Genomic DNA, 20,167 nt, shown 5'->3' on the forward strand with positions numbered 1-20,167 from the left:
ACTAGGAATTAGTTTTTCAAATTGAGACGATTATATTATTAAAGAACGATTGAATTCTAATTATTAACAAGGTTTTATATTTTACAAAGTTGCTGGAAATTTAATGAACATGGAAATAATTAAGGTTTCGTTATTTTGATGATAGGAGGTGATTTCTAAGTTAGTGATCGTATTTGCAAAGTGGCCCCTACGCTTAGATATTCAAGGTACGTACAAGTCTAGGGCGACCACATTATTTGTCAAGGGACATTACATGATTGTTATTGATGTGAATTATATTATGTGAACTTGGTGGATTCATATTTGTTTGGGTGAACGATCATGTGAAATATTATTATTGGAATTATTGATTTATTGATTGAACAAGCATGTTGGGACTATTGGGAGTATGGATTTCATTGTCAATCATGTTCTTCAATACTTACGCATGTATGGTTTGTTTCACATGCAAGGGATGGATTATTTATTGTTATGCTATTGTACGGGATGTCTAGCATACTTTTGAGCCAATTATTCGTACCTCGTTGTACTATTTATTTTACCACATGTGAAGGGTTAGCTCACGTAAGCCACCGCACATGTAGGGTTCAGTTGAGAATATTTTATATGAAATGAATTAGGATTTGTCGTGCAAGGGCACAACCCTCATGTTAATAGGCATGATGTGGAATCTCACCTTTTGTGAGAAGGAACTTGGTAGTAATTTCAATACGTCTTGATTTATTGATCACAAGTCCTAAAGGATTAAAATGAGATTGTTTTGGTTGTCGTTTATTAATTGTATGTATGTATGTATGTATGTGTGTTCGAGTCTCGAGTTCACCATTAATAAAATATTAATAAACGTAAAGTGCAACCAGAACAAGCTTAAAAACTCTTAGAACGTATATACCTTGAGTATGAACAATGGGGGGAGACTTGCCGGAAAGCTTGTCTCCTACTAATGATACAAGACGTTGTTTCATTTAATTTATGCGCTGGAATTCCGTCGGTATGGCCCGACACTCGGTATGGTCCGATATTTATTATTTATTATGGTGTTTGGTGGGCTCCCAACACCCTTCCTTTATGGAATATTCTTTTGGCCCGTTCGAAGCTTATTCTAATTAAATAGTGAGTCAAAAGTCGAGTCTTGTATTCATGATTTGCTTGTTATGTATTAAATAGCTTTTGCATGTTGATTAGTACTTTAGCGAGTGATGCATGTTTATAGTTTTATTTCACTCTAGCCTTGTAAGTACTCAGCTTTTGCTGATTACGTGCTTTGTGTCTTTTGGTCATGGCCTTTGCCTTAATGACCATATGATGATCCATCATTTGCACTTGCATTGTTGGGGAGTAGATTAATTTAGCAGGTTGGTAGATCAAAGTACGATCGAAATCATGTAGCTTGGGATGGTTGAGAGAGTTGCATTCTTTTGTGCTTTGAAACTAATTTTAAAATTATAATTTATTCATATTTTGGGTTGTTGGATTTTTAATACTTTGGTTTTGGGCCGTTATGGTTCCAACTTGTAGGAGGCCTCAACAATTATTATTTATATCGGTTTGAAAGTTAATTGACATTAATTTCCGCTGCGTAGTTCTGGTATTAGCCTTAACCGTTATCACGGTGGCGGTAATACTTTAGTAATTCCTTTATTTTAAGTTGGAAAATGGTTTTATAAAAGTAAGGTATTATTAGGGTGCTACAATTCAGCCTCCCCCTCTTACGATGCCTGACAGCATACGAGGCAGCAAGACTGATCGAAGAAATGCATGAGGGAATATGCGGGAACCATGTAGGGGGAAAGACATTCTCCCTAATCTGCCAGAGACAAGGGTACTACTGGCCAACCATGCTGGAAGATGCACGGAATTATGTAAAAAAATGTGAAAATGCCAGTTGTTCGCCCTGGTGATCCGTATGCCAGGAAACGACTTGATGCCCATTCTAAATCCAATTCCGTTCGCCTAATGGGGGATGGATATTGTAGGGCCTTTCACAACAGCCTCTGGAGGCAGGAAATTCTTAATCGTCGCCGTAGATTACTTTACGAAGTGGATTGAGGCTGACCTGGTAGCAAAGATAACAGCCAACCAAGTGAGGAAATTCATCTGGAAAAATATAATAACAAGGTTCGGAATACCGACAGCAATAGTATTCGACCACGGAGGCCAATTCGACTGCACACCTATCCGAGCTTTCCTGGCAGACTATTGAGTCAAGTTCGCCTACGCTTCAGTCTGCCACCCCCAGAGTAACGGGCAGGCAGAAGCCGCAAACAAACAGATACTCACAACCCTAAAGAAAAAACTGGACCAATTCAAGGGTAAATGGGCAGACACAGTCCCAAAAGTTCTATGGGGTAACAGAATGACGGTTAAGGAGGCAACGGGAGAAAGTCCTTTCAAGTTATGCTTCGGATCAGAAGCAGTCAAACCGGCTGAAGTAGCACTGCCCACCTTCCGCATCCAGCACTACGAAGAGTATGAAAACGACAACTTACTCCGACACCAGCTAGACTTCTTGCCAGAGGTTAGACTTCAAGCGGAAATCAAGTCGGCAGCCTACAAAAATAGGATGAGCAGAGCCTACAACAATCGGGTAAAACACAGAAAACTAGAAGTAGGTGACCTAGTACTTCGTAGGACTGCAGCAACAGGAAAGTCACAAAAGCAGGGCAAATTGACCGCCAACTGGGAAGGGCCATACCAAATATGGGTAGAGGTAGTAGCTGGATCATACATGCTAATGGAAATGGATGGAACACCACTGAAGAATTCATGGAATGCAGATACCCTAAGAAAATTCCATGTATGATAATCTTGTACGAAAACATAATGTAACAAGGCCGACAGAGCCATATATTTAACCTAACATATAAACAGCAAGTATGTTCAGAACATATATTAATAGAAACAAAAAGTTGAGCACATTGGCTCAGTCAACAATGATGCAAGATACGATAACAAAAGCAAAAAGTTGAGCACATTGGCTCAGTCAGCAATGATGCAAGATACGATATTAATAAACCAAAAAGTTGAGCACATTGGCTCAAACAGCAATGATGCAAGATACGACATAATAAAAACAAAAGGTTGAGCACATTGGCCCAGTCAGCAATGATGCAAGATACGACACAATAAAAGCAAAAGGTTGAGCACATTGGCCCAGTCGGCAATGATGCAAGATATGACATAATAAAAGAAAAAGGTTGAGCACATTGGCCCAATCGGCAATGATGCAAGATACGATATGATAAAAGCAAAACTTTGAGCACATTGGCCCAGTCGGCAATGATGCAAGATATAATATAATAAAAGCAAAAAGTTGAGCACATTGGCCCAGTCGACAATGATGCAAGATACGATATAATAAAAGCAAAAAGTTGAACACATCGAAACAACCGGCGATGGCGCAAAATACGATAAGTAACAAGTATAGGTTGATAGCATCAACTCCCAGCCTGTAGCAACGCGAATAACGGTTACCTTAAAAAACGAAAGATATTATCGCACCCAGACATGAAGCAACAGGTAACATAATACATAACAACGACCCCAAGTTGATAAACGGTTCAAAAATCAAACATAGCAAATTCAAGAAAAACGACAGTAAAGCAAGAAACGAGAAATCCGTTAAACACATCCCACAAAAGATTAATAAATATAGAGACGACACCCACCACCCAAATATAGCAAAGGCGGAGTGAGTAGCGGCTAAAAGGCACAAACATACGCCACAAACGGCACTATCAAGACGAGCACAACGTTCTTGAAACACGAATACACGGCAAAAGACAAGTGCCACAACAGCTAAAAAGAATAAAAAGAAATTGTTTATAAATTACATCCGCTAATAACATTCACAAAACTACCAACAGATATTAACAAGTGCGAGGCCTGAAAAAACAGTTGGAAGAGCCACAGGAGGAGCCTGGTGATGACTGCCAAGACCGTCAAGCTGAACCGTCTGCATCACTCCAGTAAGCAGGCTCAGGATTCTCCCTATCCGGTAGAAGACGGGGATCAGCATTTTGGATAACCATGTCATGGAAAGTCTGAGTCTCCAGGCCAGTCGGCTTAATATGGTCTATGTAACAGCCCACAATTTTGAGCTGCTATTTAGAATTACTTATTTCTCACTAATTGCGCTTAGAATTCAATTTACAAAACAAAACCTGAATTAATCCTTATAATCAACTATAAATACACAAGAGATCTTAACCTATCATAATCTCTGATGGCCTCATAACATTTCAGCAAAATTATTCCTTCCTCAATCACATCTGTAATCCACATCCGAGCTTACAAAATACCTGCAAAATTACTAAAAAGAATTCTGCCCCCAGCAGGACAGGTTCAAAGAACAAGGTCAGAGAAATCGAGTACACATTGCCCAACCTGAAACTCATTTTAGTGGCTTAAAATATAATTTCGTTATTTATTTATTTCAAAATTAAAACTGATTCAATATGAATCAAATCATATTCAAATTACAATCAGAATCAAATTGCAATAATTTAAAGCACGTGAAACATTGAACACAACTTTGATGTTTATAATAGATAAATAAATCAAGCAAAGGTTTGTACTCAGTCACCAGGTGTTTTCCAAAGGTAGTACGATTTATATATTCAGAAGTCTTCAAATCCATTTTTCAACATAACTAATCTCATCTGTTTTGGGAATGAATCCATCACATATTCTCAATTCGTATCTCAGAGTCTACCCGAGCTTAAACAACTAACACAACTCAACTAAGACTAATTCTCCATTTCCCAATACAACATGAACAAAATCCCATGTTGAGGCTCACATCCAAATCACACATATATATTCATTTTGAAAACAATGAACTCAAGTACGAATTGCTCTCGATAATCTATTTTGGAAATAATATCAAATAATAATATCAAACATGTATTTCTTATAAATCCTTTATAATTCAAAGCTTGCACAAAATCAATGATTTAAGAGATATTTTCTTTTTCTAGCAAATTATTTACATTTCAAATCACACACGTTGACAAGCTTCACAATATTTGCTACTTCTAGCAAAATTAGACACATTATTTTTTTTAAACATATATACTAATCGGGGGAAGAGAACACGAATAGAGACAGGTTCAAAAACCACAGTCTCTAAACTTTTTAGGGGTCGTCACCCACCTTTTCACACATGCTTGCAAGACTTTAGGACATGTCCCCACACAGATGTACAAATGTACATTTACATAGATGCACATTTGTGCATTTACACAGATTACACACAAATACACAAGTGTTGTTCATCACCGTTGTTAACGGCTTCTTCCCCACTAAAACACATTTGAAAACTTATCCAATAAATTGAGGAAATATATATTCTCACACTTACTCAAAGTCTTGTATCACAACAAAACCTCATCTGAAATCTTAAACACAATTGAAAATCTTGGCACAAACCATACTTATACAAAGTGATAAATTTGTCCAAAATATTCGCTTAAATATCATAATGAATTACTCAAAACTTTCCACAAATTTCGTATACGTAATTCTTGAAAAACAATTTTGAACATGGTATATATATAAAGTCCAATATTCTTAACAACCCTCGAATATAAATTATATTTCAAGGTAAATCATATTTCTTAAACTTATCACAAATCATACTCTCCAGCTCAAATTTTCAACTCACTATTAATCCATCGAAATCCTTAATCTCAATTACACAATTGCACATTCAATTTGGCTTGTGACACAAAGATCACACCTCCAAACCATTAGCTTATAATCACAATAGCATAATAATCTCATACCCTTTTAATGCGTAATTTTCATAAAGTCTGATCACTTATAAGTAATCCTAAATGAATCAGACTTCACAATCTCTATTATATAAAGGAACAGCTGAGGGCGTTTTGGTAATAACACTTTTCGTGTCCCCCTTTAAAAATACTAAAACACCCCTGCTTTTTACTCACAAACCTGTCGTCCTTCACTCTCTCGCCGCTCAGCCCTCTCACTCTTCTCTCTCCTCACTTTTCCTCACCTTCCTCGCCATCGTTTCTAGGGTTGGTTACCTTCCTCGCCGTCGTCCGTCACCAAATCGTGTCCTAAAGCAGCGTTAAAGGTATTTTTTCTGCGTCTTCTCCCCCTCTCTCTCTTTAGCTGACGAATCATGAGTTTTAATTAGTTCGTTTCTACCAAATTTCTGTCAAATTCAAGATCTAATTAAAAAAATTCTACCAATGAAATGAAAAGATTTCTACAAAAAAAATTCGAGACCTAATATTTGTTCATCCCCAATCTCTGTTTTGGGAAATACCCAATTCGATTTGTTAATTTTAGCGAAATTTGAAAGCGACCTAATAATTATGCATTTTTTTGATTTATTCGGATTAAAAAAAAAAGGGTAAAGGGAAAAGAATTAAGCATGTTTTAATTTATTTCTTGCTTCCGTTTTTTTTGGGATTTTTGGTGTTTCAGATTAGGTTATCTCTTTCTCATCTCACCTCACAGATGGAAGCTCCACAGATTCACAATAAAGGTGATTTATTCTTTGTTCAGCCTCCAATTTCCAATATCAAGATATACGATTCTTTTTGAGATTATTATTATTGTTTTGATTAATTACGTTTTTTTGTTTCTTGGAATGTTTATGCATCCCTAAGTGAAAATTCATTTATTAACTTCGCAGGCCACCATTTCTCAAGCTCCTCCCTTACAAGTATGAAACTCATTTTTCTTTAATTACAGAAACATGGAGTTCAGTTTTTTTTTTCCTGTCAATTAATTTGTTACTACAATGTTTTTGAATGAAATGAGTTTTTGTTGGTTGGGTAGAGGGATTCATGTTCATGTTCATTCGGTTAAAACTAAAATCAAACTCCACATGGGGTAAATTGCTCAATAATTCTGCGAGTCATGAAGTTTAAACGTGCTCACTTTCTTTCTTTAAAAAACAATGGGCAAATTTCCAAGAATGCAAGAGAACATAAAACACTAGGAAAGAAACAGGCAATAAGAAATAGGCGGTAAACTGCTTATTGACGGCTCTTAAAACAGGAGCAATATAACTCTGGTAGTTTTGTTGAATTAGTTTTTCATTTTCTGTTATTGGACATTTTTTCGCAGTTATTGATCATAGTGAATCAATAATCTGAAATGCAGGGTTTTTCATTTTCTGTTATTGGATATTTTTCCGTAATTGTTGATCATAGTGAATCAATAACCTGATTTTAATTCTGCTGCTTTGTTTGATCATAGGGATCGAATACAAATGCAGGGTTTCAGGTCATTCATTTTCTGTTATTGGACCTTTTGATTCGAATTAACAGTTTGTATTGCTAATGGATTTTATTTAGGGTATTTTTTCCGTTCCTTTTGTTTTTCATCCTTATTGAAAAATCAGATCTGTTTGATTTTTATTTATTTTTTTTGTTGCATCAATTCCAGCTCAGATTTTATGGTTAGAATGATTTTATTAGGTTTTGATTTGCATGTGGTTTCGCATTTTTGGTTTAGGGTTTAGGGGTGAGCTCATTGGTTATGCGTGCATAGGGGTTGAGCTTTGTGTCTTTAATGGTGGAGAGTTAGTTTTGTTCTATGTATGATGAAGATCCCACGTTTATTGATTAATTGGAAGTTGGGAGTTTTATTCACCAGTGATTTGTGTACTTGAGGTTAAATGCATGTTTTTTATCTGGGTTCATATTACATATTTAACAAATTGTTGCCAAGTTGGTTGCTTTGTTTGATTTGGGTTAAATCCTCATTATTATATCTGATTTTGGATGTAACATGTACTCTTTTATGTAGGATGGAGTGTAGTCTTAAATGCACGCAAAGGCTGAAGGTGCAATAACAATCAAAGGCTGGAGTGTTGTACCAGTAGGACTCTTACGGCAACATCGACATCATCAAAGCTCTTCAAGGAGAAGGTGCTGGACATGAGGTAATTTTCGATTCATTATTCAATTTCCCCTAAAGAAATATTCTTATGTTTGTTTCAGAAATTAGCTTTTGGGGTGAAATTAAGGAAATTTTAGGGTTTTTTAATTCTCGGGTTCAGTCTTAGGTCTATGCTGAGATTTAGGTTCGGGAGAGTGGTTCGGTGCACATGAGTTTAGCAGAGGCGTTGGTGCGCTTCGGAGTAGCTTCTTCAGAGAGAAAAAAAGAGAAAAAGAATTGATTTTTTAAAATGGAATTAATAAATTAATATTTCTGGGTTTGTGATGATTATAAAGAAGAGAGAGAAAGAACTTTTATGCGGTTGCATTTGTTGATCATAGGTATAACTTAGCATAAATTTGTTCTTTTGTTGGGACTTGGGACCTTGAGATCATTTGCAGTGTTATGTAATAGAGATGTGTAGAACATGGTCTTGGAAATTTGGCATCTTAGTCAGTTAGTGTTGCTTTCTGTGTAATGAAATATGTTATTTTGAGAGGATTGAGATTTTTTGTGAGAAGTATAACATTATCTCGATGGGGCACATCGTCTTTAGATTGTGAGATGTGTATTAGCGGTAGGAAATAAGTTTGTGCAAGGAGTATATAATAGTCTCAAGAAGAAGTAATACATCAATAAATGGCAAGATGTGTAGAAACTTGGGACTAGCTTCTGGACTTTGTGGTGTGCTTTGGTTGGTATTTGAGGTTTCAGTTGTTTGTAATTGGGGTTTCAATTGTTTGTAATGTTTTTTCTGCAAAATAAATGTTGTGCTTTGGTTGGTATTTGAGATGGCAGTTGATATATTTTGGCTGAAAGTTGGAAAATTTGTAGGATTTAGTGTTCTGATCAGATATATTTCTTTGAACTGCTAATTGATATAATGATGATACGAAGTAGTTAAGTTGGAGACTGTAATCATGGAACTATTATTGCACTACAGCATGTGTTTGGTTGATCCATATAGTCTGCAACAAAAATTGATCACCATGGTTGATTTTATTGCAATCTATATACAAGATAAAGTTTGTCATGTCCTCAATGATCAATCCTTCTTTAGTGTTTATGCCTTTCGGAACATTTACTTTTTATGCAGTCGCTCTAGACCCGAAGCTCGGGGTAGTCCTGAATTTGTTAAAGATGAAAGCCCTGCTAATGGAAGTTACCACGGGTTTGTGTTAATATCCAACCTGACTATCTTCATCTCTCTACCATTTTGGGACTGAAGTTTAAGAACCTATACTGTCGATGCAGTCGCTCTAGACCTGAAGGTCGAGGAACTCCAGATTATACTAAAGATGAAAGCCCTGCTAATAGAAGATATCACAGGTTCAGTTAATCTCTTACCTGAATGCCTTAATTTCTATTCAGACTCAATGTAAGACTTAATTTATAGATTCTATGCTGTTGAATTATTGGTGCAGTCTTTCTAGACCTGAAACTCGGGGAACTCCTGATTATGTTAAAGATGAAGCCCCTGCTAATGGAGGAAGATACCACAGGTTTGTGTTCGTTTCCACCCTAATTCCCTTAAGCTTTTCCGACTGATGAGGTACTAGGTCTAGATGTGAGTCCCCATGCCTGTTGTTCTTTTATACGAAGTATCTGTTGTGAACTTAAAGAACATTCAGTTCTCTCTTCAACTCAACTGTGGACTTACTTCATTGCATCTTAACTATTATCGCAGTCGATCTCCTCCACTACAAGAGAGGTCGAGATCCTAAGGAAGGAGATGGTCACAAATCGGTCACTGGGAGGGCTGTTTCTGGATAGGGGACGATATCCTAAGCAAAGAAATGATCTTGAATCACTATTTGTCAAGTGCAGTTTTTAGAGGAGAGCTATAGTTGCTTAAAAAGTACCCTATTTGTGAAAATGCGTGTATCAACAAATTTACAATTGATATTAATATTGTGTTAGTGGTTTGATGTTTTTATCTAATATTTATATTTAGTGGTAGTAATATAATTTTAAGTTTTTATATAATCCCGCACGCATCGCGTGCATATAAGACTAGTAAAATACTATACCCAAACAAGCTTAATAGCTCAATCCATACTAGTCAAACTTAACTTCATGCTCAATCGCACATGGTTACGTACAAAACTCTATCACATAGATCTTAAAACAAATTCTCATTAGGGTTAAAGTATAAAACGGATATATAAATCCACAATGTAATCGTGTTGAAATATAATTTTTTCATCTTATTCAAAGAATAATCTTGGTCTTTCAAATTCAAACATACTCTTTACAGAAAACCATATAAAGATCTCCAACGAAATAATTTAATAAAATGTTGAGCTTCACAACTCGATAAAGGATAACTTGGTAAATATAGGCCATAAATCATAATTCGAAAAATCAAAATACTTTATATATTGAGTAGCTCAAAACTGAATTTTTTTAGAAGATCAATTAGTTTACTTTGATGGTTACCCAATTCATAAAACTTATTTCAAAAAGCCATTTACGTTGTAACCAATCCTTATCGTCATATTCGAGTTAAAATTATACACTAACTAATATGTTGGTAAAACTACCGTTTAGTGATTACGTTAACTATAACATAAAGAAAATAATTATCTCATAAAAATAATTTATAGATCTTATTATAAAATTATATCGCTCAAATAATAGTTCCAGAAAAACAAAAGAATACAAAGAAAATATATCCGTCGCTTATGATTAAACTGATAGTCCCTGCTAAACCTTATTAATCCCAACATAGGTTAATATATATGAGTCACACTCATAGTTCTCTAATCATGTACTCCGTACCTTATTTCAAAATTTGTCATATCTATAGCTTGATTACCCATAATGATATTGAATTGTATTTTTCAAAATGCACTAAATATAATGAAGCTAACATAAGCCGACTTAGAGTATGGAATTTCGATTACATTACAACCCATATCATTTTTAACAAATATATGTATCTTTATAAATCTCACATGGGTCACATCCCCCAAATATGTAACCAACCCTTAATAAATCTCGCTACCAAATCTTCACAAGTCTCACAATCGAATTGGCATAAGTCTCGTGTTCAAATCTATCAAAATGTTCCACCATCAAACTCACAAATCTCACAACCTCATGGTCACAAGACTCATGTTCAAATCAATCAAAATATTTCAATTCAAAACCCAAAAACAATGAGTTCATTGCAATGCTAATAATATAAAGATCTCACATATTTTTACGAAATCACAATTTCCAAATCATAATAACGTAACACTTGAAATTAATTCAAAAGTCTTATTCTTAAATGTAAATCACATAATTCACAAAATTCTTAAAATCTAGGAAACACAAGTCATAAATTTTACAAAGGTGGATGGACAATGTGTACCTTCAATCGTCATACCTAACCTCCAAAAATCTCATTTCTCAATCGCCATCAATTTACCTTGCCCTTTAGGAGACAACAACAAAACCAAGAAGTTGGGGAAGTGAGAAGTAACAAGGAAGAGGAGCAAAAGCAACAACACGTTGGCAGCAACAATCGTCAGCTTCAGAATACTGTATCACTTAGCTCAGGGTTCTGATTTTAGTAATTCTTGAGCTTAAATTCATCAGGACGAAGAGATACACAATTCGTATTCAAAGAACATAACCTCAAAATGACCAGAAGATTGTTTAAATAAGAGAAGAAGAATCTGGTGCTGTCATCACAACACCATAATAAATAATAAAGCGCTGTTAATTAGCAGCGCTGTTAAAAGAATGACAGCGCTCTTAAAAAGCGCTGTCATTTTTTCTTCATTTAGTAGCATTCAATATATAAGCGCTATTAAAGATTCAGTATGGCGGGAAAGTTTATGATTAATTTAATTTAAATTAATTAATCGCGTGTAACTAAAAAGCGCTGTTGTTTATGTGCATTTTAAAAATTTTGTCGGGCTTTTTTTAAATTTTAATTTTTAATTATTAAATACCTGTAATAAAATATAAAAATATTTTATAACCTACAAATCAAATTGAATATATATACAATCCAACTTCATTTCTATCATATCAAATAAACGTCTCGATGTCTCATACATAACTTAAAATCATATATGCCTAAATACACAGTAGAATAAAAACACACTAGAAAACAGAAAGAAGTATCCTTGTCATACAGTACTTCTTCTAATTTCAAACCAATAAAATTAAATTAAAACGTTCTAGAGAAATTCTAGTCGAAAAACATAACTAATACATCACAATATTCACACGAGAAGAACATGACGCGTCCATTGAGCTCTGACTTCATCAATTTGTCCTTTATCATAATTCGGAACATTGCAATCATGAAAGTACTACAAAATGAGAAAATTAACGTAATTAGTGACAATTCATATAATAATGTCTAGGCTTAATTGAAAAAATAAAAATACATACATCTTCAAATATTCGAGTTTGCTTATGGTCGATGATCTCTTTCATGTATCTCATGACATAATATCTAGAATCCATGACATTCTTTTGCCGAGGACACTACACAGGCAAAATACAATCAATTACTTTCGAATACTTTAAAAAACAAATAAAAATTGCAATAAACATAAATCATAGGACATACTTGTATCTGTATCCACTTGGTGCTCATTTTAATTTTCTTCAATAATCCTTGTTCAGTTCAAAAACGAAAAGGTGCTCTGCAAACAAAACCGACATATATTATACATCTATACTTTACAAAGACTTAGTTCTAGTGCCAGAAATGGGAGTTTAGCTCAACTAGAAGCTGCGTCTGCACACTATAAGACAACATATATTATACATATATACTTTAGTGTTGAATCAGAGTATATAATCTGAGATCAGCTAGATGTTTTGTCTGCAGAATTGGATAAAGAAATCAATCATTGTAATCAGAAAAGAACGCCATCATTTGCAGGGGGTAAACCATCTAATGCGTTGCCTACTAATGAACAATAGAGAATTCCTGGTGCACAGGATGTACCTCCCGCATTTCCTACTAATGAACAACCGAATTCATATGAGAAATGAACTGAAGGAGTGTGTATTTCTCTCTGAAGTTTTCACTTAAAAAACAAGTCACTTAAAGTCATACTTCATCCGGAAAACCCTGCTGTATTTTCAAATGGAAAAGAACTCTTAAATATAGTTCAACGGTAAAAAAACAAACTATTGAACTCGAAATGGAAAGGAACGCTTGTATTTAAAAAATTATAACTTGAAGCCCCAAGACCCACCCTCAGCAAGGAGTGATTGTTATTGGTTAGTTGTAAAACAAAATTTAGTCTTGCATATTGCTTGTATATTCCGTAACAAATAGTACTACGTCTATAACAATTTCAGATGCTAAAGAGATCCAAACGGAGCTTTAGTTGATGGTTCGTTTGTGCATCTCTTTTGAAAAGGGTTGGCGCTTATGCTTAACGACTTGTACTTACGCAGAAGTATAATAATTCAGCAATGGGTTGTTTCTAGATTACCGTCACTAATGTTAACTCAAAGCCAAGGTAGAAATGGACCATATACCTAGAAGTTGAACTACATGGAAATGCAGCAGCAAATATGTATTTTGAAGGAAGTTAAAAGACAGAAAAAAAAACACAAACGTCACACCTCACTCAATGAAGATAAGCATCCGCCAGATAAAACAAAGATCACCCAATAGCTCCATGGTCATCTGATTCTCTAGTTAGTCAGTTATAGGCGCTTTATCAAGCGAACAGGAGTGCAGATTCTTGTGGCATCCTCTTCATCTTCATCTTCATCTTCATCATCATCATTTCTGTTGTTAGCCTTCTCATACTCTGCTAGTCTGCTTCACTTGAGTCTCCAATTTCTTTTTCCTGCAGATTTAATACATAGGTATTCTAGTTTTGTCAGAATAGTGCAACATTTTTCACATTTTTAATCAAACACAATTACAAACTAGCATAAAAGGTAAAAATCACATCCAAATCCGGACATGAGGGAACAGAGATAAAATATAAAAGGGAGAAAACAAACAAGTGTGATACTCTAACCATACAAATTTGCACACTTTTATTTCTTACAAAAACAGCTAAAAAATGCAGGGAATTTCAACTAATAAGCACAAAAATTTATCTTCATAGTCGAGGCAATTCGAGTTATCAAATCATTCAAAGGTAAGCAGATATGACAGCGTAATTAATACTAGCAAACTACTCCAGGACTCTTGAAAAATGGCTTTCCCCTCCACCCACCACCCAAACTGTACAGTCTAGCATCAGTATATGAATAAGACACGTTGAAATGGTTAATTAATGTTTTTGTTGTAGTGTTTACATCATCCAAGATCATACCAGATTCATCACTTGGGTCTATCTTAGACTTACGATCAAGGATTGAAAATACAGAGGCAGCAACACTCTTGGCTTTACTACTATCAGGAGCAAAGGAGCTAGATTGTGATATTCTTATCGCTGCCATGGTAAGTGCGAAGAAAACATGCAGTACGTACGTAGTTGCATTTATCATTTTATTCATATATATGGAATTTTAAAAAACATATAGATACTTAGGCGAAAGACCTTGGTAAAGGTAGTTTTTCCATTCCTTGCGAGTTGAGCTTTTGCATAGAAACTGATGGCATAGACAAAAAATAGCAAAGCAAATGACACTCCGAAACCTGCCCCACTAATTAGTCCTTGCTTTATACCAGCTTCTACATGAGCCTCACATTTCTTTTCATACAACTGCATTACTTTCTCCTCGGCACAAAAAGAAGCAACTGCATCATTAGCAACTTGGCTTGCCTCTTCGTACTTGTTCTGCAAAACACAGGCCACAAAGACATATGTTAATTTGTTAAGCTTGATATATACAATATGTTCCTTTCATTGAGGAATGAGGACGAGAGAGAGAGAGAGAGAGAGAGAGAGAGAGAGAGAGAGAGAGAGAGAGAGAGAGAGAGAGAACCTTTGCATCTGCACTAAATCCCTTGATAAATTTCATTTGGATGTATCTGTTAAGACCTATAAAGGGTATGAATCTAAGGACAATGAATGCCAAATTCAATTTGCAAGGAAAGCAATAAGCTACTCAGCAATTGCAGTAATAAGAAACCCAGAAAAGTTAATAAAAAATTGTTGTTCATCACTATAGTAAACATCTGTTGCAAATAACCTAATTTCAGAAAAGAGGATCCAATCCATAACGGCAGTAACATCTGGTACTGTAATTATTTTTTGGATAAGTACACATTTCAATCGAAGATGAAGAGAATCCTTAACTGCATTTTGCACAAAGCTGGATTCCGTTTATTGGGTTTGGGAAGTGCAAAGCAGACGCTACACTATTATGCAGTTCAACTGAACACAGTACATTAAATTTCTATACTCATTTTATGCAAGTACCTAATGGCTAAAGCGCCACGGAATGACACGAGAACTTTCCACACGAATGTGGAAGAAAATAAAAACCACTGGCAAACTGAAGTGGTTATCTCGATCATTTTTACAGGAAAAATGGTAACTCTTTATATGATCTATCATTTATTCGTGTACAACGCCAGAGAGTATCGAGGTGTTACAATTGTTGGCAAAAACTAACAAGCCCATGCAGAACTTTTCATCATTAGCAGATAGCTAAATGTTTCGCAAATACACTTTGTAACAGTTACCGCAAAAAGCAATCAGTCATTCAACTAGTATTACCATCAGGAAGGGGAAATCAGGCAACAAGATCATGTTTCTTTCTGCTAGTATCATTCTCAAGTGGCAGGGAAAAGTACTGGAAGATCCTTTCAAGCTGCAGAGCATCAACGCGAAATCTATCAGCAACCTATTTAGCCTTATTGCTTCTGTTACCTCCAGAAATTTATTTTACTCAGTCACAACACCACACAATTTCTTTTAAACTTTTGGATTTGACCATCAGTAGCTAAATGATAAGAAGATTTTTCAAAAAGCTAGCCTCTTTCTTTTCATCTCTCAGAAATGTAAACGAGTCCAGTAATCTTAAGAAATGTCTATGTCATAAAGTTGGGAAAGATGTTATGTCGTTACTGTGAGCTGCGTTGCCCAAGATGTTTCTTAAACATTCTTAAGTAAGGTCAGCCACCAGCAAACTTGACATATATAGCCCTGCTGCAGTCTCCCCCATTTGCATCATATCGTTCTTTAGTAAATTCGACTCTCTAGACATTTTATATGATTATTAAAAGACTCAGTGTCAGGAGAGGGATAGTTAGAATTAAAGTTTGGCGATCTTTGAGTGTGCATGGAGCTAAAAATTGAAAATCAAGCTTTCTAGAGCCAGTACAATATCCAGCTTGTCTGTAACAACTAACAAGTAGCACGCAAAAGATTTACAATCTAAGTCGCTCGAAAATAGAGACATTCATATCAGAAATAACAGTTTGAGTTGAGGAAAAATACTTATTCGAGTCTAGCTGAGGTACCCACCTGTCTATGACCTCTATGAACCCAGATGCAGAGTTGCAACAGTTATGAAGTTCATGGGTTCCAGTCCAGTAATTCTACCTTTCCAATCTTCTCCGACCCTTTCCTCCCTACAATTTAAGAATCATTACAAGTCTACAACTAAACATTCAGCTTATCACAACACCAAAAATCAATAAAGTATGCAAAATTTTGAAATTAAACATAACATTCAGTTAACATATTTCATCCAAAACACCAAAAATCCAATAGTTAAGCTGCAATTACAAAACAACTAACCTGTCCATAACCGAGGATTGTACCATTGTATCCCTTGCACAAAGCATCAACCAAAGGGTCAGGGCAAAAGATTCGTCCGAAATCCGAGAACATGGTATTCCCCCATTTTTGAAAAGGTAATCAAACGTGAACGAATTTGAACCATTTTGCACCTAATTGCACAAAAATTCATATAAAATTAACCCTAATTTTTGAAATACTAGCCAATAAAATTAAATCAAAAGAAAAAATATTTAGTTATTGATCTAATATTCACCAGGAAAGACGGAAATGCAATCGGTGAGACATCAAGAAACCTAACCACATATCTGAATCAGAATTTCTGACAATATTGCGTTAACCACACATTACGAACGAAATCTTAAAAAACTCAATTGAATTCTAATTTAGAAGAAACTCACAATTGATAATTCAACCACACGCTTCCGAGAAGTACTATTGCCAGATAATAAGCCGCCGCCGAGAAACGTTCGCCGGAGACGAGCTAAAACACGAAAAAATCTGCGATTTGGATTGAAGGGAACTCTATAATTTTGGATTTGGGAAATTCGATTTGAGTGAATTGGGATTGAACTCTTGAATTCGTATTGGGATTGTAGGGAAACCGATCCTTAACTACTGTGGAAGTATTATTGCCTGGAAGAAGGAAGGAAGGAAGGAAGCAAGATGGCAAAAGTGGGGAAATGTTTAGGCGGTGCGTGGAAGAAAGCCAGTGTTTTTTGTTGTTTTTGGTGATGACCATATATTCCTTTTTTTTTTTTGGATAACTTACTAGCAATGAAGTACATCGTTTATAAAAAAAAGCGCTGTAGTATATTTAGATTTAAATTAATGTTGTTTATTTTAATGGAAGTATAAAATAAAGTGTTGTTATTTGATATAATCAATAGCGTTTTTTTATAAACGCTATTAAATAGGTGTTGTTAATTAATGTTTTTGTTGTAGTGACAACAGCAACACTCAGTTTTAGAAGGGCATATCTCCTAGAATAATGCTCCAAATAGAGTAATTCTTGAACCTAAATTGGTTAATTTTTCAAGGGCTACAACTTTCATGAAGAAAGAATTGGCTAAACATAAGCGAAAGATGGATTAAATCAATCAAACAGGACCGACGTTTGAGAAATGCCAGTTAGAGAAGGAAAAGATGAGATGGATTTTGGGTCTTCTAATTGGGTTCACAAATGGAGGAACTAACTCCTTAAACATGGAACAAGGAGGAGTTGACAACAATAACATTTGTGTCTTCCTCTTTGGTTGACACGTATGCAAGAGGAGGGAGGAAGGATGACTAAGACTCAAGGCTAAAATAGTGTTTTGCATTAACCCAAAATAATAATATTTAATAGAATACCAAATATCTTTAAAAAACTAATAAATCTTTATCTTAAATTTGTATTCCTTAAACCCATTTTCTCAAATACTTTAAGACACATATTTAAGATATATAGTTAAGCTAATAAATATTATTATCAATTAATCAAGAGCTGCTTAAAAACGGGCTATTACATTCTACCACCCTTAAAATAAGTTTCGTCCTCGAAACTTCAAAATACAAACTTTAGATTATACGAAAGGAACATATTATTTTGAAATCATATCTTGGAATCACCTTGTAGGAAATAAACTAATATAACTCGATTTCCTTTACAGATGTAAGTCGAATATATATGAGTTATTGGATTTTGAGCAAGAATAGATGAATATAAGATTAACGATACCCAATCTAATTTAAGAGAAAGGAGACTAGATGATTGATGATGACAATATATAGAAACTCTCGGTCAGGATATGTCAAAATGAAATAATAGCTTTTACAATGAGCTTAATCTTTTCCTTAAGACTCTCATTTCCAAAATCAAACAACCTATTCCAGAATATAATTCTAATAATTCAAAACAAGCAATGAAATCTAAAATCCTCAATCTATCTTCTCGAAATGCATTACCATACTAATATCTTCAATCCTCGACACTTCTTTAAATGTAGTTACACCAATTTCCAAAATATATGTTTTAGCTTTCCATTCTTCATATCCCTAAGTTATTTCACAAGCCAACCGGCATCACTTCAAATGTTCCTTTTAATTCCCAACTCATCGATTTAAAACAAAAAACTTTGAGCTTAACGTCCCAAATGCATCTCACATAACCATTAACTATCTGTCGATCGTATTACCCATTTTCAACTTGTATGCTATGATATGAAGATCATAGCAAATCCAAAACCAACCTGGCTTTGATACCACCTGTAACAGCCCACACTTTTGAGCTGCTATTTAGAATTACTTATTTCTCACTAATTGCGCTTAGAATTCAATTTACAAAACAAAACCTGAATTAATCCTTATAATCAACTATAAATACACAAGAGATCTTAACCTATCATAATCTCTGATGGCCTCATAACATTTCAGCAAAATTATTCCTTCCTCAATCACATCTGTAATCCACATCCGAGCTTACAAAATACCTGCAAAATTACTAAAAAGGATTCTGCCCCCACCAGGACAGGTTCAAAGAACAAGGTCAAAGAAATCGAGTACACATTGCCCAACCTGAAACTCATTTTAGTGGCTTAAAATATAATTTCCTTATTTATTTATTTCAAAGATAAAACTGATTCAATATGAATCAAATCATATTCAAATTACAATCAGAATCAAATTGCAATAATTTAAAGCACGTGAAACATTAAACACAACTTTGATGTTTATAATAGATAAATAAACGGATTTTTCATGAAATGCCCCCGAGGTTTGCTTTAATGCACCAAATACCCCTAAACTTTCCAGAATGCACCAAATACCCTCGAGGTTTTAATAAATAACACAAAATGCCCATAATAAGCATTTTCCGTCCATTCCGTTAAGTCTCCGTTAACATTATTTTACTTTTTTACCCTTATTCAACAATTTTCTCTACTAATCATAATATTACCACTTAATCAAATTAATTAAACCCCTAAAAATAATAATTAACTATTATCTAAAAAATTAAGACCCTAAAAATCTAATTAATTAAAAAAAACAAAAATTGACCCAAAATATGTACGTGAAGTTAATTGCTTGTTCATCACCACACCACCATCATCATCTTTCTCATCATCATCATCTCAAACCACCATGAAAGCGTTATTTCCATCGACCGGCGCCATCATTATCATCATCTTTCTCATCTCAAACCACCATCATCTTTCTCATATCATCATCTTTCTCATCTCAAACCACCATGGAATTGAAGCGTCATTTCCATCGACCGACGCCATGTTCGGTAATCTGAAGCTCCGATCCTGTGAGTTTAGAGATGGAGATGATATGAGACCATCTGATGGAGGTATAGAGGATTCGTAGATCCTCCAGCCATTTTAACCAGGTGGGAATCAATGGAACACGATTTTGCGATTTAGGTTTAAATTGATTTGGGGAAAATCAATTTGGGGAAGAACACATTTTTTATTTTTTTTGGAATAAATCTGCACAGTAGGGTTTTGGAGTATTTTCATCGATTAATTTGGAGTATTTTTTGTTGGAAATTTTCTGGGATCTTGTTGGTTTTGAATTTTTTGTTGGTTTTG

At 34.8% G+C, this 20,167-nt stretch overlaps 1 long non-coding RNA gene across 8 annotated transcripts; it reads right to left on the reverse strand.

The window, feature by feature from the left end:
- Positions 1-11,913: 11,913 nt before the first annotated feature.
- On the reverse strand, positions 11,914-17,352 carry LOC110796996 (uncharacterized). Of its 8 annotated transcripts, none has more exons than XR_008918993.1 (10): positions 16,994-17,351; positions 16,849-16,888; positions 16,593-16,744; positions 16,317-16,423; positions 14,830-14,885; positions 14,442-14,681; positions 13,507-13,736; positions 12,494-12,569; positions 12,313-12,408; positions 11,914-12,230 (listed from the first exon to the last, which is right to left on the reverse strand). It is a non-coding gene; the product is annotated as an uncharacterized lncRNA (long non-coding RNA). The 8 variants fall into 8 exon arrangements; XR_008918992.1 differs by having other exon boundaries at positions 16,849-16,914; XR_008918994.1 differs by having other exon boundaries at positions 12,494-12,664; positions 16,849-17,352.
- Positions 17,353-20,167: the final 2,815 nt, after the last annotated feature.

Source organism: Spinacia oleracea, chromosome 4 (assembly GCF_020520425.1).
Source record: "Spinacia oleracea cultivar Varoflay chromosome 4, BTI_SOV_V1, whole genome shotgun sequence".
NCBI lineage: Eukaryota > Viridiplantae > Streptophyta > Magnoliopsida > Caryophyllales > Amaranthaceae > Spinacia > Spinacia oleracea.